This window comes from Phyllobates terribilis, unplaced genomic scaffold, assembly GCF_046119375.1.
Source record: "Phyllobates terribilis strain yellow unplaced genomic scaffold, ASM4611937v1 Scaffold_1__5_contigs__length_1240528914, whole genome shotgun sequence".
Taxonomy (NCBI): Eukaryota; Metazoa; Chordata; class Amphibia; order Anura; family Dendrobatidae; genus Phyllobates; species Phyllobates terribilis.
Window position 1 is genome coordinate 1,192,102,612 of NW_027362761.1, and position 21,075 is coordinate 1,192,123,686.

Below are 21,075 nucleotides of genomic sequence, written 5' to 3' on the forward strand. Positions count from 1 at the left end.
CTAGGCTAATTTGCATGTGACTTTAAAGCTTGATTTCTCAGCGCTGACACATCGGATTACTACAAGACAGGTATCGTTTTTATTGTTGCGTTATGACCTATACAGACATTCAGCTAGGTTCAATAATAAAATTGTCCTTAAAAAATTCCCTTTAACAAATCGACGCACAGTTTTGGGGGCGGGTAGCTGGGGGTCAGATTAGGTTTCTATGAAGGTGAGGGGGATACGACCCAATGTGAATTCCTTAGCTATCACACATCATTAATCAAAGCTGTTCTCCTGAATGGGAGCCTGGGGCGGTTATGGTCATCCAGTTGAGAGCGCCACCGGAGAGGTAGATGATTAGTGGAGGTCTGGATACTACGAGGGAACTAGAATTGTAACCGATGACCATTTGTAGGTAAGATAACGCAGGCAAACATTAGGATTCAATAGGATCTGAGCCCATACTGGAGTGTACTGGGGAACGTTCAGGACACCAGCCATGGGATTACAATAGCGCGCCTTACGCTCCTCGTCTCACCTGTCCCTATGTCATGTTCTTGCCTTCTCTAGATCACAGATATCACCAGACTCATCAATTACATGACCGAGATGTGTCAGTGACACGTAGCCACTGTGTCAGCTCATTACTTAGCACCGTAAAGCCAATCAAGGACAAATCATTCAGCGCGCAGCAGTCAGTGACTAACGTCAGTTACTACACAGCAGTGCCAATGACTAAGCGTATTCAGAGCGGATACGGCCATTACTATACAGCACTGCCACGGAGACCTGGATCTGGCATGTGCCGCTTCCAGTGGCCATGCCCCTCTATGCCAGGGAATAAGCCTATGTTCTGCATAGACCACCAGTGGTTGTGACAATATGGTAAACAGTCAGTGGCTATTCCTATGTAGGACTGCCAGTCACGTCCTGGTACTGGCACAATCTCTGCCAGGGCACTGTAAGATAGGAAGCGTTCATACCAAGCAGCCTTGCCAGTGACAGACCCCTCAGCCAATAACGCCTATCCATGCCAGCGCCACCACCAGTGGGGGGAGGCAATCCTGCACACTGTGTCAAATTAGTAACCAAATCTGTCAAAAGTCTCTGCCCACTCAGAACATAGAGTGATTAATCAACAATCATAAGGCACTGCCACTAGTGCCCATCTATGCCCCACACTGCCAGTGACTAATCTTAACTACAGCAAAGCACAGCCAGTGGTAAGGCACCTACCCCAGCCATGCCCAGCCTGCACACACTGGCAGTGCCTCTGCCCACCTACCCCAGCCTGCACACACTAGCAGTGCCTCTGGCCACCTACCCCAGCCTGCACACACTGGCAGTGCCTCTGCCCACCTACCCCAGCCTGCACACACTGGCAGTGCCTCTGCCCACCTACCCCCAGCCTGCACACACTGGCAGTGCCCCAGCCCACCTACCCAGGCCTGCACACACTGGCAGTGCCTCTGCCCACCTACCCCAGCCTGCACACACTGGCAGTGCCCCAGCCCACCTACCCCAGCCTGCACACACTGGCAGTGCCTCTGCCCACCTACCCCAGCCTGCACACACTGGCAGTGCCTCTGCCCACCTACCCCAGCCTGCACACACTGGCAGTGCCTCTGCCCACCTACCCCAGCCTGCACACACTGGCAGTGCCTCTGGCCACCTACCCCAGCCTGCACACACTGGCAGTGCCTCTGCCCACCTACCCCAGCCTGCACACACTGGCAGTGCCTCTGCCCACCTACACCAGCCTGCACACACTGGTAGTGCCTCTGCCCACCTACCCCAGCCTGCACACACTGGCAGTGCCCCAGCCCACCTACCCCAGCCTGCACACACTGGCAGTGCCTCTGCCCACCTACCCCAGCCTGCACACACTGGCAGTGCCTCTGGCCACCTACCCCAGCCTGCACACACTGGCAGTGCCTCTGCCCACCTACCCCAGCCTGCACACACTGGCAGTGCCTCTGCCCACCTACACCAGCCTGCACACACTGGTAGTGCCTCTGCCCACCTACCCCAGCCTGCACACACTGGCAGTGCCCCAGCCCACCTACCCCAGCCTGCAAACACTGGCAGTGCCTCTGCCCACCTACCCCAGCCTGCACACACTGGCAGTGCCTCTGCCCACCTACCCCAGCCTGCACACACTGGCAGTGCCTCTGCCCACCTACCCCAGCCTGCACACACTGGCAGTGCCTCTGCCCACCTACCCCAGCCTGCACACACTGGCAGTGCCCCAGCCCACCTACCCCAGCCTGCACACACTGGCAGTGCCTCTGCCCACCTACCCCAGCCTGCACACACTGGCAGTGCCCCAGCCCACCTACCCCAGCCTGCACACACTGGCAGTGCCTCTGCCCACCTACCCCAGCCTGCACACACTGGCAGTGCCTCTGCCCACCTACCCCAGCCTGCACACACTGGCAGTGCCCCAGCCCACCTACCCCAGCCTGCACACACTGGCAGTGCCTCTGCCCACCTACCCCAGCCTGCACACACTGGCAGTGCCTCTGGCCACCTACCCCAGCCTGCACACACTGGCTATGCCTCTGCCCACCTACCCCAGCCTGCACACACTGGCAGTGCCTCTGGCCACCTACCCCAGCCTGCACACACTGGCAGTGCCCCAGCCCACCTACCCCAGCCTGCACACACTGGCAGTGCCTCTGCCCACCTACCCCAGCCTGCACACACTGGCAGTGCCCCAGCCCACCTACCCCAGCCTGCACACACTGGCAGTGCCTCTGGCCACCTACCCCAGCCTGCACACACTGGCAGTGCCTCTGCCCACCTACCCCAGCCTGCACACACTGGCAGTGCCTCTGGCCACCTACCCCAGCCTGCACACACTGGCTATGCCTCTGCCCACCTACCCCAGCCTGCACACACTGGCAGTGCCTCTGGCCACCTACCCCAGCCTGCACACACTGGCAGTGCCTCTGGCCACCTACCCCAGCCTGCACACACTGGCAGTGCCCCAGCCCACCTACCCCAGCCTGCACACACTGGCAGTGCCTCTGCCCACCTACCCCAGCCTGCACACACTGGCAGTGCCTCTGCCCACCTACCCCAGCCTGCACACACTGGCAGTGCCCCAGCCCACCTACCCCAGCCTGCACACACTGGCAGTGCCTCTGGCCACCTACCCCAGCCTGCACACACTGGCAGTGCCTCTGCCCACCTACCCCAGCCTGCACACACTGGCAGTGCCTCTGCCCACCTACCCCAGCCTGCACACACTGGCTATGCCTCTGCCCACCTACCCCAGCCTGCACACACTGGCAGTGCCCCAGCCCACCTACCCCAGCCTGCACACACTGGCAGTGCCCCAGCCCACCTACCCCAGCCTGCACACACTGGCAGTGCCTCTGCCCACCTACCCCAGCCTGCACACACTGGCAGTGCCTCTGCCCACCTACCCCAGCCTGCACACACTGGCAGTGCCTCTGCCCACCTGCCCCAGCCTGCACACACTGGCAGTGCCCCAGCCCACCTACCCCAGCCTGCACACACTGGCAGTGCCTCTGGCCACCTACCCCAGCCTGCACACACTGGCAGTGCCCCAGCCCACCTACCCCAGCCTGCACACACTGGCAGTGCCTCTGCCCACCTACCCCAGCCTGCACACACTGGCAGTGCCCCAGCCCACCTACCCCAGCCTGCACACACTGGCAGTGCCTCTGCCCACCTACCCCAGCCTGCACACACTGGCAGTGCCTCTGGCCACCTACCCCAGCCTGCACACACTGGCAGTGCCTCTGCCCACCTACCCCAGCCTGCACACACTGGCAGTGCCTCTGCCCACCTACCCCAGCCTGCACACACTGGCTATGCCTCTGCCCACCTACCCCAGCCTGCACACACTGGCAGTGCCTCTGCCCACCTACCCCAGCCTGCACACACTGGCTATGCCTCTGCCCACATACCCCAGCCTGCACACACTGGCAGTGCCTCTGCCCACCTACCCCAGCCTGCACACACTGGCAGTGCCCCAGCCCACCTACCCCAGCCTGCACACACTGGCAGTGCCTCTGGCCACCTACCCCAGCCTGCACACACTGGCAGTGCCCCAGCCCACCTACCCCAGCCTGCACACACTGGCAGTGCCTCTGCCCACCTACCCCAGCCTGCACACACTGGCAGTGCCCCAGCCCACCTACCCCAGCCTGCACACACTGGCAGTGCCTCTGCCCACCTACCCCAGCCTGCACACACTGGCAGTGCCTCTGGCCACCTACCCCAGCCTGCACACACTGGCAGTGCCTCTGGCCACCTACCCCAGCCTGCACACACTGGCAGTGCCTCTGCCCACCTACCCCAGCCTGCACACACTGGCAGTGCCTCTGCCCACCTACCCCAGCCTGCACACACTGGCTATGCCTCTGCCCACCTACCCCAGCCTGCACACACTGGCAGTGCCTCTGCCCACCTACCCCAGCCTGCACACACTGGCTATGCCTCTGCCCACATACCCCAGCCTGCACACACTGGCAGTGCCTCTGCCCACCTACCCCAGCCTGCACACACTGGCAGTGCCTCTGCCCACCTACCCCAGCCTGCACACACTGGCAGTGCCTCTGCCCACCTACCCCAGCCTGCACACACTGGCAGTGCCTCTGCCCACCTACCCCAGCCTGCACACACTGGCAGTGCCTCTGCCCACCTACCCCAGCCTGCACACACTGGCAGTGCCTCTGGCCACCTACCCCAGCCTGCACACACTGGCAGTGCCTCTGCCCACCTACCCCAGCCTGCACACACTGGCAGTGCCTCTGCCCACCTACACCAGCCTGCACACACTGGTAGTGCCTCTGCCCACCTACCCCAGCCTGCACACACTGGCAGTGCCCCAGCCCACCTACCCCAGCCTGCACACACTGGCAGTGCCTCTGCCCACCTACCCCAGCCTGCACACACTGGCAGTGCCTCTGGCCACCTACCCCAGCCTGCACACACTGGCAGTGCCTCTGCCCACCTACCCCAGCCTGCACACACTGGCAGTGCCTCTGCCCACCTACACCAGCCTGCACACACTGGTAGTGCCTCTGCCCACCTACCCCAGCCTGCACACACTGGCAGTGCCCCAGCCCACCTACCCCAGCCTGCACACACTGGCAGTGCCTCTGCCCACCTACCCCAGCCTGCACACACTGGCAGTGCCTCTGCCCACCTACCCCAGCCTGCACACACTGGCAGTGCCTCTGCCCACCTACCCCAGCCTGCACACACTGGCAGTGCCTCTGCCCACCTACCCCAGCCTGCACACACTGGCAGTGCCCCAGCCCACCTACCCCAGCCTGCACACACTGGCAGTGCCTCTGCCCACCTACCCCAGCCTGCACACACTGGCAGTGCCCCAGCCCACCTACCCCAGCCTGCACACACTGGCAGTGCCTCTGCCCACCTACCCCAGCCTGCACACACTGGCAGTGCCTCTGCCCACCTACCCCAGCCTGCACACACTGGCAGTGCCCCAGCCCACCTACCCCAGCCTGCACACACTGGCAGTGCCTCTGCCCACCTACCCCAGCCTGCACACACTGGCAGTGCCTCTGGCCACCTACCCCAGCCTGCACACACTGGCTATGCCTCTGCCCACCTACCCCAGCCTGCACACACTGGCAGTGCCTCTGGCCACCTACCCCAGCCTGCACACACTGGCAGTGCCCCAGCCCACCTACCCCAGCCTGCACACACTGGCAGTGCCTCTGCCCACCTACCCCAGCCTGCACACACTGGCAGTGCCCCAGCCCACCTACCCCAGCCTGCACACACTGGCAGTGCCTCTGGCCACCTACCCCAGCCTGCACACACTGGCAGTGCCTCTGCCCACCTACCCCAGCCTGCACACACTGGCAGTGCCTCTGGCCACCTACCCCAGCCTGCACACACTGGCTATGCCTCTGCCCACCTACCCCAGCCTGCACACACTGGCAGTGCCTCTGGCCACCTACCCCAGCCTGCACACACTGGCAGTGCCTCTGGCCACCTACCCCAGCCTGCACACACTGGCAGTGCCCCAGCCCACCTACCCCAGCCTGCACACACTGGCAGTGCCTCTGCCCACCTACCCCAGCCTGCACACACTGGCAGTGCCTCTGCCCACCTACCCCAGCCTGCACACACTGGCAGTGCCCCAGCCCACCTACCCCAGCCTGCACACACTGGCAGTGCCTCTGGCCACCTACCCCAGCCTGCACACACTGGCAGTGCCTCTGCCCACCTACCCCAGCCTGCACACACTGGCAGTGCCTCTGCCCACCTACCCCAGCCTGCACACACTGGCTATGCCTCTGCCCACCTACCCCAGCCTGCACACACTGGCAGTGCCTCTGCCCACCTACCCCAGCCTGCACACACTAGCAGTGCCTCTGCCCACCTACCCCAGCCTGCACACACTGGCAGTGCCTCTGCCCACCTGCCCCAGCCTGCACACACTGGCAGTGCCCCAGCCCACCTACCCCAGCCTGCACACACTGGCAGTGCCTCTGGCCACCTACCCCAGCCTGCACACACTGGCAGTGCCCCAGCCCACCTACCCCAGCCTGCACACACTGGCAGTGCCTCTGCCCACCTACCCCAGCCTGCACACACTGGCAGTGCCCCAGCCCACCTACCCCAGCCTGCACACACTGGCAGTGCCTCTGCCCACCTACCCCAGCCTGCACACACTGGCAGTGCCTCTGGCCACCTACCCCAGCCTGCACACACTGGCAGTGCCTCTGGCCACCTACCCCAGCCTGCACACACTGGCAGTGCCTCTGCCCACCTACCCCAGCCTGCACACACTGGCAGTGCCTCTGCCCACCTACCCCAGCCTGCACACACTGGCTATGCCTCTGCCCACCTACCCCAGCCTGCACACACTGGCAGTGCCTCTGCCCACCTACCCCAGCCTGCACACACTGGCTATGCCTCTGCCCACATACCCCAGCCTGCACACACTGGCAGTGCCTCTGCCCACCTACCCCAGCCTGCACACACTGGCAGTGCCCCAGCCCACCTACCCCAGCCTGCACACACTGGCAGTGCCTCTGGCCACCTACCCCAGCCTGCACACACTGGCAGTGCCCCAGCCCACCTACCCCAGCCTGCACACACTGGCAGTGCCTCTGCCCACCTACCCCAGCCTGCACACACTGGCAGTGCCCCAGCCCACCTACCCCAGCCTGCACACACTGGCAGTGCCTCTGCCCACCTACCCCAGCCTGCACACACTGGCAGTGCCTCTGGCCACCTACCCCAGCCTGCACACACTGGCAGTGCCTCTGGCCACCTACCCCAGCCTGCACACACTGGCAGTGCCTCTGCCCACCTACCCCAGCCTGCACACACTGGCAGTGCCTCTGCCCACCTACCCCAGCCTGCACACACTGGCAGTGCCTCCGCTCCTCTGCCGCTCTGTGCTCGGGATGACATCATCTGCTCACAGCTGCAGTGCACCACCACGGCCCCGCGTCCCGCACTCACCTCTCTGTCCGGGGGCTTCTAGCTGGCATCTTCACGGCTGCAGTCCCGGGTGCACATCGGGGAATGTCCGGGCTCTACATGTCCTGCACCGGCAGCAGCCGCTCACCTGGCCGCCCCCTCCATGCCGGGATGTGTCAGTCAGAGAGGATCCAGCAGCAGCAGCAGCAGAGGAGGAGGAGGGGATGCAGCGCCGCTGCTGGCGCTATCAGTGTGCACACATCTCCCAGACGTGCCCCACAGGGCAGCAGTCACTCAGCATGACTGACACTGCTCTCCTCCCAAATCCCTGCCCACAGTGCTGCTGGCACCCAGCCCCGGACACTGCATCCTCCCAGCAGGAGCCACCGACTATCTGTGTGCAGCTGCTGCAATGTATCCTGTCTGCTGACGTCACAGCTGCCATATATCAGTACAGAGCGAAGATGGCCACACTAAGGGCTACAACTCCCAGCATGGTCTGATGGCGACTCCATAGATTACTGATAGAGACTGATAGATAGATGATAGTTAGATAATAGACACTCAGTCCTTTGGATTGTCCCCATGTCACTTTGCTGATCACTGAGGTTGTATGTACAGTCATGGCCAAAAGTGTTGGTACCTTTGAAATTGTTCAAGAAAATGAAGTATTTCTCCCAAAAAATTAATTAAATTAGACCTCTTTTGCTCTACACATGTTTATTTCCTTTTTGTGTATTGGAACGACACAAAAAAAAATGAGAAAAAAGGCAAACTGGACATAATTTCACACAAAACCCCAAAAATGGGCTGGACAAAATTGTTTGCATCTTTCCAAAATTGTGGGTAAACAACTTTGTTTCAAGCATGTGATGCTCGTTCACACTCACCTGTGGCAAGTAACAGGGGTGGGCAATATGAAAATCACACCTGAAACCAGATATAAAGGGGAGAAGTTGACTCAATCTTTGCATTGTGTGTCTGAGTGTGTCACACTAAGAATGGAGAACAGAAAGAGGAGAAGAGAACTATCCAAGGACTTGAGAACCAAAATTGTTGGAAAGTATAAACAAATCTCAAGGTCACAAGTTCATCTCCACAGATCTTGATGTTCCTTTGTCCACGGTTCACAACATCAAGACGTTTACAACCCATGGCACTGTAGCTAATCTCCCTGGACGTGTATGGCAGAGAAAAAATGATGAAATGTTGCTATACAGGATAGTCCAGATGGTGGATAAGCAGCCCCAATCAAGTTCCAAAGAAATTCAAGCTGTCCTGCAGGCTCAGGGTGCATCAGTGTCAGTGTGAACTATCCGTCCACATGTGAATGAAATTAAACGCTATGGCAGGAGACCCAGAAGGACCCCACTGCTGACACAGAGACATAAATAAAGCTAGACTGTAGTTTACCAAAATGTGGGCAAGTAAGCCAAAATCCTTCTGGGAAAGCATCTTGTGGACAGATGAGACCAAGATAGAGCTTTTTGGTAAAGCACATCATTCTATTGTTTACCGAAAATGGAATGAAGTCTACAAAGAAAAGAACACAGTACCTATAGTCAAATATGGTGGAGGTTCAAAGATGTTTTGCTGCCTGTGTCCAAGGCATCATCAAATCTGAAGATTACCTAAGGATTTTGGGTGGCAATGTAGTGCCCAGTGTCAGAAAGCTGGGTTTGTGTCCTAGGTCATGGGTCTTCCAGCAGAACAATGATCCCAAACATACTTCAAGAAGCCCCCAGAAATGGATGGAAAGAAATTGTTGTTGGGAGAAGGCACACTTCAAATATGAGAGACCTGGAGCAGTTTGCAAAAGCGTCGTCCAAAATTCCAGCTAAGAGGTGTAAGAAGCTTGTTGATGGTTATAGGAGGCGACTGATTGCAGTTATGTATTCCAGATAAGTTGAGGGTGCCAACAATTTTGTCCGGTCCATTTTTGGGGTTTTGTGTGAAATTATGTCCAATTTCTTGTTTTTCTGTGTTGTTTTTGTGTTGTTCCAATACACACAAAAGAAATAAACATGTGGATAACAAAAACATGTGGAATTGTGATAATTTTCTTGGAGAAATACTTCATTTTCTGGAACAGTTTCAAGAGTGCCAACACTTTTGGCCAATACTGTATAATATAATGACTGCTCCGTTATAATTCAGGCTATAGGGTATGATGGCATCTCTGGAGGGGGGTAATGTCATAATTGTGTCTTTCTTGGTTCATGTTCGGCCTGCGCGCATGTCACCTCTATGTCAGAATACCACTGGTGGCAGCACTTTGGCTAGATCTTGAGTGTGTGTCCTTCCTCATCTTTCCTTTTGTCTTCATATATCCTAGGATAATTAACTAGAGATTGGGAAAAAAAAAAACTGATTTTGTGATACTCTGTCGGGAGAGGTTTGTGCTTCATGTGTCTATATGTGGCCACCTAGTGGTTGTGATGTGTGTTGCATCCTGTCCAGGCGACAATGTATCGAATTTGTATTGTGAAAATTTGGAGTTCTCAATGAAATGGGAAGAGGTGGAAAACAGCTTGACAATGTAGAGTAGAAGTTTTTAGAAAGGGGTAGAAAAAAAGCAGCACTTTCGCCATAGTTTATGGGGTACAGTGATCACTATAAGGTAAGGATTAATAGATGCCTTTATTCTGCAGGTTGGAATTTCAGCGATGCCAATTATATATATACTAGCTATTGAACCCGTTCTACGCCCGGGTGGCAAGCATTTTTATTGGTATATGGTCTCCCATGCTGGTATGTACTGCCCCCCTCCTTGTATTTGTGCTGCCCCCATCCTGTCTCTACCATCCTATCATGGTATGCATGGCACCCCTCACTCCCAATCCTTGTATGCGTGGCACCCCTCACCCCCAGTCCTGATATGCGTGGCACCCCTCATCCCTATCCTGGTATGCGTGGTACCCCATCCCTCATCCCTGTCCTGGTATGTATGGTATCCCTCATCCTGGTATGCATGGTACCCCATCCCTCATCCCCAATCCCGGTATACGTGGCACCCCTCATCCCCAATCCTGGTATGGGTGGCACCCCTCGTCCCCAATCCCGGTATGCGTGGCACCCCTCGTCCCCAATCCCGGTATGCGTGGCACCCCTCATCCCCAATCTCAGTATGCGTGGCACCCCTCGTCCCCAATCCCAGTATGCGTGGCACCCCTCGTCCCCAATCCCGGTATGCGTGGCACCCCTCGTCCCCAATCCCGGTATGCGTGGCACCCCTCGTCCCCAATCCCGGTATGCATGGCACCACTCGTCCCCCATCCCGGTATGCGTGGCACCCCTCATGCCCAATCCCGGTATGCGTGGCACCCCTCATCCCAAATCCCGGTATGCGTGGCACCCCTCATCCCCAATTTCGGTATGCGTGGCACCCCTCATCCCCAATCCCGGTATGCGTGGCACCCCTCATCACCAATCCCGGTATGCGTGGCACCCCTCACCCCCCCCAATCCCGGTATGCGTGGCACCCCTCATCCCCAATCCCTGTATGCGTGGCACCCCTCATCCCCAATCCCGGTATGCGTGGCACCCCTCATCCCCAATCCCGGTATGTGTGGCACCCCTCATCCCCAATCCCGGTATGCGTGGCACCCCTCATCCCCAATCCCGGTATGCGTGGCACCCCTCATCCCCAATCCCGGTATACGTGGCACCCCTCACCCCCCCCAATCCCGGTATGCGTGGCACCCCTCATCCCCAATCCTGATATGCGTGGTACCCCTCACCCCCCAAACCTGGTATGTATGGTACCCCTCACCCCCCAATCCTGGTATGCGTGGTACCCCTCACCACCCAATCCTGGTATGCGTGGTACCCCTCACCCCTAAATCCTGGCATGCGTGGTACCCGTCACCCCCCAATCCTGGTATGCGTGGTACCCCTCACCCCCCAATCCTGGTATGCGTGGTACCCCTCACCCCACCATCCTGGTATATGTGGCCACCTCATCCCTTTCACACTGTACACACATACAAAAAAAATAAACACTTATACTCACCTTTCTTCCCTGTGCTCCAGCGCTGCTGCGTCCTGTTCTGCCGGAGGCCGGGGGAGGAGTGCGGCGCCGGAGCACCGTGCTGTCCGGCGCCATTATGCTGAAGACACACTGTAAATGTGTCTTCAGTAAAATGGAGCCGGATAGCGCTATGAGCACGCGCCGATCCGACGCCTCACTCCTGCCCCGGTCTCCTGCGAAGAGAGGCGCCGCGCCAACGCTCCTCCCGGTCAGGTAAGTATGCAAGTATGGCGCCGGAGATCGCGGTATGCGTTCAGTGTCTTCACATACCGCGATCTCCGGCGCCATACACCTCCTCTTACCTGTAACGGCTGGATGCCTGCTTCTGTCTGGAGCCAGTCTGCGCGTCACGCATGCGCAGTCTATCGAGGCTTCACACAGAGACACGCATCCCTGGTTATATTATAGATTTCTAGTGGCGGGATGACTAATGAACTGCGACTGCTGTCCCTTCAGCACCACATGGTCATGGACAGCTCCTCTTGTAGGACTACCAGACCTATAGGAGGAAGCGTCTCCGTATAGAGACATCCTGCACTGTTACCATCATGGGCGCCTTTTGCATCCGTGTAACATTTTTTTTAATATATAAAGAAAAGGAAATCATGTTTGTGGCTACTGTAGTCTAACTAGGCTTTTCCTCACAGTCTTCTCTGTGGGTGTGCGCTTTCACTCCGTCTTCCCAGACACTGCCACAAACAACTCGGCAGCTGATCTCAGATGCTGCCGAGCTGTGATTGGCAGAGTCTGGAAGGGGTGAAAGTGCACACCCACAGAGAAGACTGTGAGGAAATACCCGGTTGGATTGTAAGCAGAGGTTTCACATACTGTGCTCCAAAAGAAACAAATGTGAATATCTCTGCAATGGAGCAATTCTGTGCAAAATGTAAAAGTGCAGCTGAATCAGGGGAGCTCATGGATGTTAACAAGGTATTTAATTTCATTTTTTAGCAAATGATAGGTCATCTTAAAATGATGTGGACACCTTCAGGGGAATTTTCTCTTTTATTTTAGGGGGTATTCTCAAGTTGTCTCTTGAGCAGCAGAGAACTCTGCAGTCTCCTTACTTTCTGGTTGCTTGGGAGGCGGGTAATCCTCCTTGAGTAACAGTTCTGGTGAGCAGCTTCATTCAGCTACAACACATTAGTGTTCTGTTAGTGCTCATTTTGAGTCACAATATTTACATATAGAGATAACAGGGACTTTTAAATAACACCCTGCTCAGGAAAGTGAGAGCTGTGATTAGAACTGCTCTGGAAACTGCCGATGTGATCAGGGCCGCCATCAGGGCATTACTGCCCTTACTAGCGTATGGGGCCCGGTGAACAGAGGGGGCCACAGTTCTTCTGCTCACCTTGCCCCAGCGGCAGCATTCTGCCGGTTCAGTACTGTGAACGTGTGTTCTCGGACACACATTCACTTTAAATCTATTGCTGTGCGGGAAGCTTCCCACACGGTAATAAGTTCACAGCCACCAGCCAATCACAGGCCGGCAGCTGACGTCAGTGCGCCCGTCGCTGGCGTATGACATCAATGTCATGCACCAGTGACCGTGCTTTGGATGATGAGAGAACCCAGCACCGCTGGAGCCTTGCAAGGTAAAGAAAAACTTTTTTTTTTGTAAATCCGCACTATGGGGGCAAGATGGAGAGACATTGTGGGCAGGATGGAGACATTGGGGGCAGGATGGAAACATGGGGGCAGAATGGGAGACATTGGGGACAGGATGGAAACATGGAGGCAGAATGGAAACATGGGAACAGAATGGAAACATGGAGGCAGAATGGAAACATGGGGGACAGCATGGAAACATGGGGGCAGAATGAGAAACATTGGTCACAGGATGGAAACATGGGGGCAGAATGGGAGGCATTGGGGGCAGGATGGAGACATGGGGGCAGAATGGAAATGGGGGCAGGATGGAAACATGGGGGCAGAATGGAGAGACATGGGGTAGAATGGAAACATGGGGGCAGGATGGAGACATTGGGGCAGAATGGAAACATGGGGGCAGAATGTAAGACATTGGGGACAGGATGGAAACATGGGGGCAGAATGGGAGACATTGGGGGCAGAATGGGAGACATTGGGGGCAGGATGCAGAGACATTGGGGACAGAATGGAAACATGGGGCAGGATGGAAACATGGGGGCAGAATGGAAACATGAGGGCAGAATGGAAGCATGGGGCCAGAATGGAAACATGGGGGCAGAATGGAAACATGGGGCAGAATGAAGAGACATGGGGCAGAAAGGAGAGACATGGGGCAGAATGGAGACAGTGGGGGCAGAATGCAGACAAATGGAGACATGGAGGCAGAATAAAGACATGGAGATATTGGGGGCAGGATGGAGACACTGGGGGCAGAATGGAAACATGGGGGCAGAATGGAGATAAATGGGGGCAGAATGGAGACAATAGGGACAGAATGGAGACAATGGGGGCAGAATGGAGACATTGGGGACAGGATGGAGACATTGGGGCAGAATGGAAACATGGGGGGAGAATGGAGACAAATGGGGGCAGAATGGAGACACATGTGGGCAGAATGGAGACAATAGGTGCAGAATGGAGACAATAAGTGCAGAATGGAGACAATGGGGGCAGAATGGAGACAAATGTGGGCAGAATGGAGACATGGCGACAGGGTGAAGACATGGGGGGGCAGGATGGAAACATGGGGGCAGAATGGGAGACATTGGGGACAGGATGGAAACATGGAGGCAGAATGGAAACATGGGAACAGAATGGAAACATGGAGGCAGAATGGAAACATGGGGGACAGAATGGAAACATGGGGGCAGAATGAGAAACATTGGTCACAGGATGGAAACATGGGGGCAGAATGGGAGGCATTGGGGGCAGGATGGAGACATGGGGGCAGAATGGAAATGGGGGCAGGATGGAAACATGGGGGCAGAATGGAGAGACATGGGGTAGAATGGAAACATGGGGGCAGGATGGAGACATTGGGGCAGAATGGAAACATGGGGGCAGAATGTAAGACATTGGGGACAGGATGGAAACATGGGGGCAGAATGGGAGACATTGGGGGCAGAATGGGAGACATTGGGGGCAGGATGCAGAGACATTGGGGACAGAATGGAAACATGGGGCAGGATGGAAACATGGGGGCAGAATGGAAACATGAGGGCAGAATGGAAGCATGGGGCCAGAATGGAAACATGGGGGCAGAATGGAAACATGGGGCAGAATGAAGAGACATGGGGCAGAAAGGAGAGACATGGGGCAGAATGGAGACAGTGGGGGCAGAATGCAGACAAATGGAGACATGGAGGCAGAATAAAGACATGGAGATATTGGGGGCAGGATGGAGACACTGGGGGCAGAATGGAAACATGGGGGCAGAATGGAGATAAATGGGGGCAGAATGGAGACAATAGGGACAGAATGGAGACAATGGGGGCAGAATGGAGACATTGGGGACAGGATGGAGACATTGGGGCAGAATGGAAACATGGGGGGAGAATGGAGACAAATGGGGGCAGAATGGAGACACATGTGGGCAGAATGGAGACAATAGGTGCAGAATGGAGACAATAGGTGCAGAATGGAGACAATGGGGGCAGAATGGAGACAAATGTGGGCAGAATGGAGACATGGCGACAGGGTGAAGACATGGGGGGGCAGGATGGAAACATTGGGGGCAGGATGGAAACATGGGGGCAGAATGGGAGACATTGGGGACAGGATGGAAACATGGAGGCAGAATGGAAACATGGGAACAGAATGGAAACATGGAGGCAGAATGGAAACATGGGGGACAGAATGGAAACATGGGGGCAGAATGAGAAACATTGGTCACAGGATGGAAACATGGGGGCAGAATGGGAGGCATTGGGGGCAGGATGGAGACATGGGGGCAGAATGGAAATGGGGGCAGGATGGAAACATGGGGGCAGAATGGAGAGACATGGGGTAGAATGGAAACATGGGGGCAGGATGGAGACATTGGGGCAGAATGGAAACATGGGGGCAGAATGTAAGACATTGGGGACAGGATGGAAACATGGGGGCAGAATGGGAGACATTGGGGGCAGAATTGGAGACATTGGGGGCAGGATGCAGAGACATTGGGGACAGAATGGAAACATGGGGCAGGATGGAAACATGGGGGCAGAATGGAAACATGAGGGCAGAATGGAAGCATGGGGCCAGAATGGAAACATGGGGGCAGAATGGAAACATGGGGCAGAATGAAGAGACATGGGGCAGAAAGGAGAGACATGGGGCAGAATGGAGACAGTGGGGGCAGAATGCAGACAAATGGAGACATGGAGGCAGAATAAAGACATGGAGATATTGGGGGCAGGATGGAGACACTGGGGGCAGAATGGAAACATGGGGGCAGAATGGAGATAAATGGGGGCAGAATGGAGACAATAGGGACAGAATGGAGACAATGGGGGCAGAATGGAGACATTGGGGACAGGATGGAGACATTGGGGCAGAATGGAAACATGGGGGGAGAATGGAGACAAATGGGGGCAGAATGGAGACACATGTGGGCAGAATGGAGACAATAGGTGCAGAATGGAGACAATAGGTGCAGAATGGAGACAATGGGGGCAGAATGGAGACAAATGTGGGCAGAATGGAGACATGGCGACAGGGTGAAGACATGGGGGGGCAGGATGGAAACATTGGGGGCAGAATGGAAACATGGGGCAGAATAGAAACATGGGGGCAGAATGGAGAGACATTGGGGGCAGAATGGAGAGACATTGGGGCAGAATAGAGAGACATTGGGGCAGATTGGAGAGACATGGGGCAGGATGGAGACATTGGGGGCAGGATGGAGACATGGGGGCAAAATGGATACACTGAGGGCAGAATGGAAACATGGGGGCAGAATGGAGACAAATGGGGGCAGGATGGAGACAATGGGGCAGAATGGAGACAAATTGGGGCAGAATGGAATAGAGACAAATGGGAGCAGGATTGAGACAGTGGGGGCAGAATGGAGACAAATGGAGACATGGGGCAGGATGAAGACATGGGGCAGAATGGAGACATTGGGGTCAGGATGGAGACAAATGGGAGTAGGATGGAGACAATGAGGGCTCAATGGAGACATGGGGGCAAGATGAAGACATGGGGCAGAATGGAGAGACATTGGGGCAGAATGGAAACATGGGGGCAGAATGGAGACAAATGGGGGCAGAATGGAGACATGGGGGCAGAATGGAGACAAAGGAGACATGGGGGCAGGATGGAGACATTGGGGATAGGATGGAGACATTGGGGACATGATGGAGGCATTATTACTGTATGGGCTAACTATGGAGATAATGGGGGCAAAATGGAGACATTGGGGGCAGAATGGAGACATGGGGGGCAGAATGGAGACATGGAGGCAGGATGTGGGACATTATTACTGTAGGCGCTAATTATGAATATTATTACTGCTGTGATGTATTTTATTTTTGGGGATACTGTTTTCAGTGTGGGGGGGTCCTGTTACTGTGCAGGGCGGCACTATGTCACTTTTGTTTCTTCATCTGGTGTAGTGTAGAAGTTGGGGAAAAATTGGGGAATGTGCTGTGTAAGCTGCTCTAGATAACTGTGTTATTTTCTGCAGAGACGAGTCCGGGCTGGAAGAAGTGATGGCGGTCTGCGCTGGATGAAGAGGAAAAGCGAAGATGAAAGACTCAACTAGAGACGTCACTGGTGAGATGGTGTGTTACCTGTACACTGACACTATACACTGTATGATACAGTGGGTACGGAAAGTATTCAGACCCCTTTAAATTTTTCACTCTTTGTTTCATTGCAGCCATTTGGTAAATTCTAAAAAGTTCATTTTTTTTCTCATTAAAGTACACTCTGCACCCCATCTTGACTGAAAAACTGAAATATCACATGGTCATAAGTATTCAGACCCTTTGCTCAGAAACTCATATTAAGTCACATGCTGCCCATTTCCTTGTGATCCTCCTTGAGATGGTTCTACTCCTTCATTGGAGTCCAGCTGTGTTTAATTAAACTGATAGGACTTGATTTGGAAAGGCACACACCTGTCTATATAAGACCTCACAGCTCACAGTGCATGTCAGACCAAATGAGAATCATGAGCTCAAAGGAACTGCCCAAGGAGCTCAGAGACAGAATTGTGGAAAGGCACAGATCGGGCCAAGGTTTTAAAAGAATTTCTGCATTACTCAAGGTTCTTAAGAGCACAGTGGCCTCCATAATCCTTAAATGGAAGAAGTTTGGGACCACCAGAAGTCTTCCTAGACCTGGACATCCAGCCAAACTGAGCAATCATGGGAGAAGAGCCTCGGTTAGAGAGGTAAAGAAGAACCCCAAGATCACTGTGGCTGAGCTCCAGAGATGCAGTAGGGAGATGGGAGAAAGTTCCACAAAGTCAACTATCACTGCAGCCCTCCACCAGTCGGGTCTTCATGGCAGAGTGGCCCGACGGAAGCCTCTCCTCAGTGCAAGACATATGAAAGCCCGCATAGAGTTTGCTCAAAAACACATGAAGGACTCCCAGACTATGAGAAATAAGATTCTCTGATCTGATGAGACAAAGATAGAACTTTTTGGTGATAATTCTAAGCGTTATGTATGGAGAAAACCAGGCACTGCTCATCACCTGCCCAATACAATCCCAACAGTGAAACATGGTGGTGGCAGCATCATGCTATGGTTTTTTTTTTTCAGCTGCAAGGACAGGATGACTGGTTGCAATTGAAGGAAACATAAATTTGGCCATGTACAGAGATATCCTGGATGAAAACCTCTTCCAGAGTGCTCAGGACCTCAGACTTGGCCAAAGGTTCACGTTCCAACAAGACAATGAGCCTAAGCACACAGCTAAAATAACAAAGGAGTGGCTTCAGAACAACTCTGTGACCATTCTTGACTGGCCCAGCCAGAGCCCTGACCTAAACCCAATTGAGCATCTCTGGAGAGACCTGGAAATGGCTGTCCACCATCCAACCTGACAGAACTGGAGAGGATCTGCAAGGGAGAATGGCAGAGGATCCACAAATCCAGGTGTGAAAAACTTGTTGCATCATTCCCAACAAGACTCATGGCTGTACTAGCTCAAAAGGGTGTTTCTACTAAATACTGAGCAAAGGGTCTGAATACTTATGACCGTGTGATATTTCAGTTTTTCTTTTTTAATAAATTTGTAAAAATTTCTACATTTCTGTTTTTTTTTCAGTCAAGATGGGGTGCAGAGTGTACTTTAATGAGAAAAAAAATGAACTTTTTAGAATTTACCAAATGACTGCAATGAAACAAAGAGTGAAAAATGTAAAGGGGTCTGAATACTTTCTGTATCCTCTGTATGTACAGAGCTCCCGTGTATAATGGCAGTTATGATAATATTAGTATTGTGGTTTTTATTAATTATCAGTATTGTACTATTCAGTCACTATGTGATGGTAATATGTGGTTTGGTCATGGTGTGGTGGTATTTGTCCCTTATATGTGGTATTTTTTGGTCACTATGTGATGGTAATATGTGGTCTGGTCATGGTGTGGCGGTATTTGTTCCTTGTATGTGGTCTTATTCGGTCACTATGTGGTGGTAATATATGATCTGGTCATGGTGTGGCGGTATTTGTTCCTTGTATGTGGTATTATTCGGTCACTATGTAATGGTAATATGTGATCTGGTTATGGTGTGGTGGTATTCCTTGTATGTGGTATCATTCGGTCACTATGTTGTAGTAATATGTGATCAGGTCATAGTGTGACGATATTTGTCCCTTGTATGTGGTATTATTGGTCATTTTAAAAAATGCATGTGACACATTCCCTTAAATAAAAATAAATAAAAATATACCTAAAAAGAGTATTGGGTATTATAAGAAATGTTTAGTAGGTTAGAGTAGAATAGGGTCCGGCCAGAAGAGTCTCCTTGTCCTGGTGGCGGGCATAAAAAATCTTTTGGTCAAAACAAAAACTGCTGGCTATGTGTGTGATATGGTGTTCGATGGGAACTGTTAATGTGTGATTGGTGAGGACGTGCTGCAGAAGTGGAGTTTTTCCAAGAGTGGGCGGTGGGACTGTGGAAGATTCGAGGGGTGGAGGCGGAGCTGGGGTGGAGCCTGGGCAGAGGCTGGTATGTTAGGAGTTAACCCCACTCCAGGTAATTTTTACTGCAGAATAAACAGTGAAAAAAAAACAAATGGAATTGCTTTTTTTTGCAATTTTACTTAATCTGGATTTTTTTTACCCCATCTTCCAGTACATTGTATGACAAAATGGATGGTTTCATTCAAAAGTACGACTTGTGCCACAAATTAACAAGCTCTCATATGACTTAGTCAGTAGGAAAGTAACAAAACTCTTGGAACAAGGAGAGGGAAAAATGAAAGCGCAAAAAAAAAAAAAAAAAAAAATTGCTCAGTCCTTGTGGGATTATGTAAAAAATAAATGTCCCCATAAGTGTCCATATCTTTTAATAAAGCAGACATCCTCTCACATGAGCATTTATGCACTGTAACAAGCCCTACACACGCCATTGGCAGCAGTGTTGTTTTTTTTTGTCTTAGTTTATAAACAATAATGGTTTTCTTTCACTGACAGCAAACAGAAATTTTGAAAATATACAAAAATCAATATACAACAAAAAGTAAGTTGTGTGACATTTTAGTTCCTGTTGATCAACAGAATCAGAGGCACATTGCACCAGCGAGCGCTCCGTCCTCTGCAGCGAGCCCTCCGTCCCCTCCGAGCGCTCCGTCCACTGCAGAGAGCACTCCGTCCCCTGCAGAGAGCACTCCGTCCCCTGCAGAGAGCGCCCCGTCCCCTGCAGCGAGCGCCCCGTCCCCTGCAGAGAGCCATCCATCCCCTGCAGCGAGCGCCCCGTCCCCTGCAGAGAGCCATCCGTCCCCTGCAGAGAGCCCTCGGTCCCCTGCAGCAAGCGCCCCGTCCTCTGCAGCGAGCGCTCCGTCCCCTGCAGCGAGCGCTCGGTCCCCCGCAGCGAGCGCTCCGATCCCCGCAGCAAGCACTCCGTCCCCCACAGTGAGCGCTTCGTCCCCTGTAGCGAGCGCCCCGTCCCCTGCAGAAAGCCCTCCGTCCCCTGCAGTGAGCACTCCGTCCCCTGCAGCGAGCGCTCCGTCCCCTGCAGAAAGCCCTCCGTCCCCTGCAGCGAGCCCTCCGTCCCCCGCAACGAGCGCCCCATCCCCCGCAGCGAGCGCCACGTCCCATGCAGTGAGCGCCCCGTCCCCTGCAGCGAGCGTTCTCTCCCCTGCAGCGAGCGTTCTGTCCCCTGCAGCGAGCTCACCGTCCCCTGCAGCGAGCGCTCGGTCCCCTGCAGCGAGCACTCCGTCCCCTGCCGCGAGCGCTCCATCCCCTGCAGCGAGCGCCCCGTCCCATGCAGCGAGCGCTCCATCCCCTGCAGCGAGCGCCCCGTCCCATGCAGCAAGTGCCCCGTCCCCTGCAGCAAGCGTTCCGTCCCCTGCAGCGAGTGCCCCGTCCCCTGCAGTGAGTGTTCTGTCCCCTGCAGCGAGCGCACTGTCCCCTGCAGCGAGCACTCCGTCCCCTGCAGCGAGCGCCCCGTCCCATGCAGCGAGTGCCCCGTCCCCTGCAGCGAGCGTTCTGTCCCCTGCAGCGAGCGCACTGTCCCCTGCTGTGAG

The 21,075-nt window shown here is 54.7% G+C and overlaps 1 protein-coding gene across 2 annotated transcripts in view; it reads right to left on the minus strand.

The window, feature by feature from the left end:
- Positions 1 to 7,852, minus strand: part of LZTS3 (leucine zipper tumor suppressor family member 3) — a 215,099-nt gene extending 207,247 nt beyond the window's left edge. The window contains exon 1 of one of the 2 annotated variants that reach the window (XM_073649265.1): positions 7,356 to 7,472. The gene's annotated coding sequence lies outside the window, so the exon portion shown is untranslated. Of the gene's footprint in view, positions 1 to 7,355 lie in introns of both variants that reach the window. The other variant, XM_073649238.1, reaches the window with a different exon arrangement.
- Positions 7,853 to 21,075: the final 13,223 nt, after the last annotated feature.